We start from the raw sequence: 9,344 nt of genomic DNA on the forward strand, positions 1-9,344 counted from the left end.
GGAGTAGAAAGGTAAGTGGGTTTAACCTTGGAAGAAACTCCATGGCTAAGCATGCTTGAGTTGGAGTAGTACTCAGATGGGTGGCCTCCTTGTAAGTCTACTCTTTCACCTTTATGAGTACTAAGAGTATCATTCATTCTCGTGAAATGGGTTCTTGTGACAACTCATCAAATATTGGTCAATGAATTTGACTAAATAATTACATTGTTACATCCTAATATAAATATCATAATTTGACATTTTTGGAAAATATATCCTACTTATCAATTGATTAGTTAAAAGGGCTCTATAATGAATGATTCAGAAGTTTGACTCAGAAGTTACACAAGTGAGTCCTAATAGCTATATTACTACAATTACTTGTGCAAAACAGATCATATATATAAATTTATAACCTAATGAGGCTCTGTCATGATTGGTTCATAATATGTAACACTTGCTAAAGGTTTTTCAAATGGGATGGAAAGCTAAGTGGTTCCAACCTTTTAGGGAACTTCATGGTTCAGTTTGCTTGAGTTGGATTGAAGTGCCTCTCCCATTTGACTTTTTTAAGTCGTCCTGATGGATGCACCCTTGCTGATCTTTTGTTATGGATCATGATTGTGACCCTGAGTGGTCTACACCGTTGAGGTGTTTGGATTTATGTTTCTTTATCAGTTGCGTTGATTATGCTTTTGACTGATCTTTGAGATTTTGATGTGATTTTTGGTTCACTGAGGTTTGTGCCAGTGGTTACCAGGATCGATGTGGTATCATGAGGTTGTTTCGTGATTACCTTGAGATGTGTGCAGAGATTGCACTGTGTACTATTACCATGCTACACTGGACTAGGTTCCTGTAGCAGTGGTTAGTCATGTTTATGACTGTGTTCGTTTATGTGTTTTAAGTGCCTTATTAAATGCATTAATGATTAGAAATGGATTATTCTAGTTGGATTCTTTGGTTATGTGCTGCGAACATCTACCTTGTTATATTTCTGATTAGAGAGATATTTGTTACTCATGTTATGTTTACATTTGAGATGACCTGAGGGTCAAATGTTACTCTTTGATTTCAGTATCGTAGATATTAGACTACTATGTTGTTCAGTTAATCATATTGCATGATGATGCCATTTTGAGATGACAGTGTGTTTTATGATGATATCTGGTTATCTAGTTATCTGGTATTTGGACATACCTCTGATTTCACTATATGGTGGATTTAATTCTATGGTTATTTACTTCATTCCTGCGTTGCTATGTCTTTTGCGAACGTGAGTGATGTAAATAGATTATTTTAATATAATTAAATAAATGGTTAAATTAGGTGATTTAATGCATTTATTGCTTCGGCTATGTTATTATATGCAATTGCACTTGATCGTGTTGTTTAGTGTGCAGGATTTATATCCCTGGCAGTGGCACATGGAGTTAGTGATTCAGCCGTTCATATTTTACCAATGCCGCCTTTGTATGGTCGACGTATCCTTAATTAAATGTTTAATTTAAACCTTTCGGTGATTATTAAATCCAAACTCATTTGCATTATGCGATTAGACCAGTACGCGTGTCTGTGCATTTAGAGTTTCACTTTGTCACGAAAGCTGTTCAGGAGATTTATGTGTTTTTGAGTTTTCGGGCTTTTTAATTGATTTATTTTATATTTTTGGCAGCTTTGCCATAGATGAATTCCTATTTATAGGAATAGCCTGTTTTCGTTTGGGTTGATTCGGGATTTAACTCGGTTGGCTGGTTATTTGCCCTAATCGATTATTCACTTGAAAAGTGAATAAATATCCAAAAAGGAATTTAATTCCTCACTTCTCACTTTCAAATTGGAAAGTTGGGGAGTAAAACCCAAAATCCTCTTCATGAGGATTTACTGTTTTGTTCATTGTGGGAGCTATGGGCGTGGGATTGTCGCGAGGTTGAGCTCGTTGGATCCAGCTCGGGGAAACCTTGGATTTCCGCAATTTTCAGCCACTTCTACGGGCGTTTTATTTTCTGGTTTATTTTTTCGTTTTGCCCTTTTGGCTGTGAGGTAGGGCTTTCTTGTTTTATTGTTTCTGCTCCGTTTCAGCTTCTATTTTTTGTAGCCGTTTGTTTGGAGGCTGAGAACTAGTGTTCCCCTTTGTTTCTGTATGTTAGTTCTACCCGATTAGGTGGGTATGAACATTTCCCTATTTTTTGGGATGAGGGTTTGGGATTTTACGCCGTTATGCTGGCCGTTTTTGCATACGGTGTCCAATTTCATTTATTTTTGGATTTTTGGGGTTTTTGAACCCAAAGGCCAAATGGGTTTTAATTTCAAAGTTTTCCAAATTTTTGGGGTTTTTACCTCGTTTTGTGTGCCGCCCTGTTTTCTCGGGTTTTCTTGGCACAATGTGGGTCGTGGACCTTGATGATCCGTTTGGATATCAGTTAGACCACCTTTGCACTTTTATGTTGCATCCGTACTCTCGATTTTGTGTTCGGTTGAGTGATTTTACACCTGTTTTGGTTTCTTTTGGACCTTTGCTTTTGTCTCATGAGCACTAGGATTCATGTAGAATCCATACTCTCGGATTGAGGCCGATTGAGTAAGTTCATGACTGTTGGTCTTATTGCATCATTGGGATTCATGTAGAATCCATACTCTCGGATTGAGGCCGGTTGAGTGATTTCATGGTGTATGATTCTATTGGCTTTGGGATTCGTGTAGAATCCATCCTTCTCGTGTTTCTTTCAGTGGGGTGTTTTCTTTGCATTATGTTCTCATTCCTGTCCTTGTGTTATGATCTTCGTGATGGTGGTGCGCCACACACGAGTACGTGCGCGTACATTTGTTGGGTGACGTGCGAGGCCCAATCTTTCGTGGATTTACCGGAAGTTATGATCATTGGGGTTGGGATGGGAGTATGCATGCCCACGGGCACTTGTTGTAGAATGAGCATGGGTAGGGTAGGGTAGCATCTGGAGGGGGCTTCTATCTTGCATCTCGACGATCATGGCGTCATGGGTTGGCAGAGGAAGCTTTATATAAGTGATAACTAAATAAAATGTGTGATTGTTAATAAAACTTAAGTAAAATGTGTGAGCACCCGATTAAGTTCGAGGACACAACGTGTGAGCACCCGTTTAAGTTTGAGGACACACAATCCGAGCTTGGGCTTTTTGATGCCAAGCAACTCTCTAGGATGTCAGCCCCTACATAGTAGCCTATTGAGTGTCTGACCAGGACCTTTACTCCTTGCATTGTCTTAGGTTCTTGGTTTAGCCATCATACTGTCTGGCGTGAGTGTTAGCCTTGGATGTTGTGCTTTATGTGTGTTTGTGGTTGGATCATTATCTCCATCAGCACGGTGGGTGTGGACCTACGGGTGCCAGGTGGTTGGAAGGCGTAGCTACCTTCACCACTGCTAGGGATCGGTGTACAGAGACGATCTTTTGTCCTAGTGTGACTGTTGCTGGATGTCTTCACTTGGTACTTCGAGTTTCGGAGTATGCTTTCTTGTGGTTTATGCTTTCATTGGGATGCTTGTATATCATATTTAGATGATGTTATTTTATTTGGCGCATTCCCTTATTATGATGTTTAGCATATGATTAGATGTTGTGAATTATTGTATTAAGCATATATGTTGCTTATTGTTGTTTAGCATGTGATAGGTGATGTTATCTACTGTAGGATTATCTTATGCTTTACTACTAGCATGTTAGATTTCCTTATGCTTATATTGTTGCATGTTTTTAGTAGTGACGTCCCTATTACGACAGTACCGACGATTTGGTCGATGGCTTGGGATGTTATGCGCGGGGGATGGCTAGGACCCACGATGGTCTTATGATGTTATTGACGGTTGGGAGGAACCGCGTACTTAGTTTGGTTGTTTTGTTCCTGAGATGTATTTCGGTACATTGCGATGTTGCTTTTGTTCTCTGCGATGTTTAATTCAGTGTGTTCTTTGTTGCTGTAGTTTAGATGGTTTGATGTTCTTCATTCCGTGTTGTTCTTGCACTCGAGTGTTCATTCCTCGAGCCTTTGTGGATCCGATACTCCCCGATGTGGAGGTTCTTTTGTTGGTTTTTCCCTTTTTTTGAGTTCTAGAAGTGTTTTTACTTTCTATGGGCGACATTTGTTCAGCATTGTGCGACACTGATAAAGTATCGCACGCCCATAGAAAGAATGTCGTACGATACTATAAAGTGTCGCACGCATTACTGGAGAAGTGTCGTACGACACTAGAAGAGTGTCGCACAGCTTTATGAGAAATGTCGCGCGATACTTTTCCAGTATTGCACACCTTCTTGAGAAGTGTCGCACGCAATAAGGGAGAAGTGTCGCCCTCCCTTAGTAAAAAGTGTCGCACGATTTTTGTGAAAAACCTGCGCGTGCCATTAGCGGGCACTTTTCTTCGTGATCCAATCTTCTTGAGAGTGGTTTTGGATACCCTTTTGGGCGTTCTTCAACCCTATGCTGTTGCATTTTGAATTCTGTCGATTTCTCTTGAAATCGAGTTTTCGTGTTTCTGTTTTAGTCTCTTGGGGTTTAAAATACATCGTTTAAGTATAAGTTGATGTATATTTAATTCCTTATACTTAAGATATATTTTAATATATGCGACAAATCGTTTGAGATAGGTTTCAGACCTCTCAGAGATAAGTTATGGATTCTAGGAAATTTCAGGATTTCAGGCTTAGCCAAATTTCGGGATTCTGCATTTTACCTCAGCTTGGTGTTTTGTTGATGAGTGGTTGTTTCTTGTGCCCTCATCATGTGCGTTGTCTTTGTTGGCTTTGTTTGTGTGTGTCAGTTTGGTAGTGGCGTTCGGAGATTCGTTAGTTGTCGGGATTGTGTTGAAGTCTTCCATTGCGATCTTTGTGATCCCTGTATGATGTTGTCTTGTGCATTCATACTTGTAAGAAAAAAAAAAATATCTTGGCTTGATTTGAATCCTTGTTTCCAAGGATCTCCGAGCGGGGCATTACATGGATTAGTACTCAATGGGTGACCTCATGGGAGGTCCAATGCATCACCTCTTTGAGTACTAAGTTTACCATGCATTCTCATGAGATGGGTTCTTGTGACTATTCATGAAATATATGTCAATGAATTTGACACAAAATTGAATTGTCAAATCATTGTGGCAATATCATAATTTGAATTTGTGGAAAATATATCCTACTTGTGAATCGATGAATCAAAAGGGATCTATAATGAATTATTTGTAATGCACAATAGTTGATGAAGGTTATCCAAATGGGATAGCAAGCTAAGTGGGCTTGACTTGTGAGAGTTCCATGTTGGAGTAGTAAATCGATGACTTCCTAGGAAGGCATAATGTTATACCTCTATGAGAATCACCTAAATCCAATGAATATTGTGTATCATTCACTCATGAGGGATGGGTTCTTGTGAACTACTACTTATTGGTTGATGAGATAGAGGTTGTATATTGAATGATTAACAATGTACGACACTCATTCAAAGTTTCGTGAATGAGGCAAAAAGATAAATGAGCTTAACCTTGGGTGATACTCTATAGTGCACCATGTTTATGTTGTAGTATTAGGATGAATGACCTCCTAGGAAGACCCAATGCTTTATCTTTGTGAGCATTGGCTAGATGTAATGTGTTAAGTGTGTCATTCATTCTCATGAGAGAAGGGTTCATATGAAATACTACTTGAAAATATGGATCAAGGAATTGCTTATTGTGGACAATATCTCCTATTTATTAATTGATGAACTAAAAGGGATCTATAATGAATGACTCATAGCACACGCCACTTTTTACTGGTCCATAAAATGGGGCAACAAGCAAAGTGGACTTAAATTCAATAACCAAGCGCATTTGTGGTGTAGTGTTAGAATGGGTGACCTCTTGGAAAGGCTCAATTCTTCACCTCAATTAGTGTCAGCTAGATGTAATGAGTGCTAAGTGTATCACTCATTCCTATGAGAGATTGGTTCGTCAAACATTGATCAACAAGTGACTCAATAACTATACAATTGAGTTTTGATGGCAGTAGCGCACTTTGATTTGTGGAAAATATATTCTACTTGCTAATTGATGAGCTAAAAGGGATCTACAATGAATGGTTCACACACACACACACCACTGAATAAATGCTTTGCAAATGGAGTAGTGTGCTCAGTGGGTTTAACCTTGGGGATAACTCCATAATTACATACTAATGAAATAGTATTGGGATTCTCAGGAATCATCAATGTTTCGCTTCTATGAGCATCACCCAGATGTGAGTGCTAAGTAAACTATTCATTCTCATGAGTGATAGGTTTGTGTGAACAACTACTTTTGAACATCAAAACCGTCACATAAACTCTAGACAAATATTAGTTCCTAGCAGCCCAAAATTGCTCAAACTCGCCCATGGACCTAAAAACTTCAAAATGCTACCAACTAAAGCCACCTAAATGATTCTTGCTAAAGCAAAAAGAGGGGGTGGCACAATAGTGTGAAAATCCCACAACAATGCACTATTATTCGAAGGGTTAGTTCAATACAATGGTTCAGTGCCATCATATACAAGATCTTGGCATCTCTGCAATCCAATATAGTCACTGGGATGAAGGAACCTTTGATCATACTAGAATGATTGAAGTATGAAACTGACATTACCTCTAGAAGGAGTAATATCTAGGACTTTTTTTAATCTTACGATTGACGATATTTGGCTATGAGGATGGTTTCTCACCTTAAGGGGATAAACTCTAAGGTCTTACTACTCTAAAGGATATTAGGTTACTCACTCGGCTCAAGGGCTATTTCTACTATTATTAGACCATCCAAACACTACTATTACCGAGGAGGCACAAATAATAATATAGTTTGATAGTGAGAAGGGAAGAGGCCTATTATATTATTCAAGCTAGATGTTTGAAAGGAAGGCCTAAAATCTAGGCCGCCCTTCTAGAGTCCAAAAAGCCTCCCTACAATTCTATGGACCAATTGCTTATTGAGAAACGCACATTAGAATAGTAGGGGCCTTACTCTCTTTAAACCTACCACCTTCACCTTACCTATCGAAAAAAAACTCCATCCATCTAATTCATTCTCTTGGGAGATAAGATGTCTACACAATTGAATCCTAATACCAATATCATAATTTGATTTGTGAAAATATTTCTTACTTGCAAATTGATAATATAAAGTAGCTCTATAATGCATGGTGCATAATACACAACCTTTTTAGAGGTTTTGGAAATGGGTAGCAAGTTAAGTGGAATTAACCTTGGCAGAGACTCTATGATTAAGAACATTTGAATTATAATGTTGGGATGGGTGACCTCTCCATTAGGCCTAGCCTTTCACCTTTGTGAACATCACCTAGAAGAAATGAGTCCCAAGTATACCATTCATTCTTATGAAAGAAAGATAGATTCTTATAAGCTACTAATAAATTATTGAACAATGGGCTGAGCTCAAATTTAAATGGTAAAGTTCCAAGAAAAATATCACAAAGATGCTACGAGAAATGAAAAATGAGAAGAAAAGAGCATACTACTCATCTCTACACCCACACCAATAGCAAGTTCAATAGCTTGAAATAATTGCATGTTGATGGACAAACTTAGAAGTATACCCAATCGCTATGAACTCAGGTGCACAATCAATTCTCACATAAATAGAAGCTAAATGTATTGTCATTGTAAAATTATGGTGTACTACAAAGTTATAAGCACACTTTCATTCTTGGGTATTGCATAAAATGAAGTGCCAATTAAAAAGTGTGCATGAAAAAAGTTCAATATAACCATAAATTATGAATTGTTGCTAGTGCATAGCAATTCGACATAACCAAACTTAAAAGTTGCAGCTACGTTCCATTGAGCCTAACAAGTAAAGGAGTATCTCAACTAGAATGCTTAAATTAAACCTTGCATACTATGAACTCCAAATATTTTCACTCCAAAGAGAAAATATCGAACAGTAATCCACTATCAAAGGGTGCATTTCTATAAACAAGAGCTCTAAAAAGAGCGCTAGTCCCTACCTTATGAAAAAAGAGAAAATTGATTTTTATTTGTCTAGTTAAAACATAGTGATTGAATATTGTCAATAGATTGTTTAATAAATATATAACATTTTATTATAAACATTGACTTATTGTAAATATTATTTAATTATTTTTTAATATTGTAAAAAAATTAAATCCAACATCTACTTATATGCTTACAACATGGACATCTACTTATATGTTTACAACATGGACTTTGTCTTGAACCCAAATTCACTTCCCAATATTATATGGTCGAGAATTGCTAGAATGAAGGAGATAGTTTCATTAAAAGGATTAAAACAAATTAATTTGATACCTAGTATGACTAAAGGAAACTTTTATGATGACATAAATAATAGTGTGACAGGTAAAATATGGGATCCCAAAAACAATATCAATATCAACCTTTTGCAAATGTCTTTGAAACCGAAAGAACAAAAGTCACAAAAACTTCATCAATGTGTTGCTTCGCTTTTGTTGTGACACTATCGATGAATTTCATAGTGATACATTGAGATGTACAAAATAGAGAAGAGAATGGTCTCCTTTGCATGTTAAATAAGGAGTTTGTACTTGTGATCAAAAAGGGAGAAATTAATTGGGAAATCTAAAGAAAATTAATAGTTCTGCCAATTGCAACTATAATTTGGCTAGTTTCAGTAGTAAATGTATCAACAGAAAGTCGAATCTACATTTATTGTTTCTATGATGCCCTCACTTGATGCTTAAATTTACCAGAACATAATTTAGATTTGGGGTGTCAAGCAAATATCCATTTTCCAATGGATGCTGCTAAATTGTAAGATATGCAAGGTGTCACTACCCACTGCTTATACAGGATTTGGCAGAATAGCCAGGCACCACCAAGTCTAATCAAGATCACCACCATGGGTTGCCGACAAAAAGAATGAAAATATTGGAGTTTCTTCTGGAGAACTTTCCAGAACTTCTTTTTTCTAATTTTTTGTGATAAAATATTATTTTTACCCCTAGCAAAATAGGCACCAGCCAATCAGAAAATAGCAATTTCTGATTCAAAATTAATGAAAAAATAAACAGATTTTTCAACATTAGAAAGTTACTAATTGTAGTTATAAAAAGTAATTGTGACCACAACTGAAAACATTAGTTTCCTGCAAGGACTAATAATAATTACTAGCAGTTAAAAATTCACCTCTTGATACCTTACATTTTCAGTGACGTTGGCCCAAGTTAGTAATTGATTAAACAACATGGATGAGGTGAGGCAAAAAAATGAGCAATTAAATAAATGGGACATTGACATGCAAATATGTCTCTGACACCAACATCCTAACACCTATGAAGAGATAAAAAGGCTTGTGTTGTAAATATTCAAGA

Source organism: Cupressus sempervirens, chromosome 6 (genome assembly GCF_028749045.1).
Source record: "Cupressus sempervirens isolate cs-2001-9-10 chromosome 6, ASM2874904v1, whole genome shotgun sequence".
Taxonomy (NCBI): Eukaryota; Viridiplantae; Streptophyta; class Pinopsida; order Cupressales; family Cupressaceae; genus Cupressus; species Cupressus sempervirens.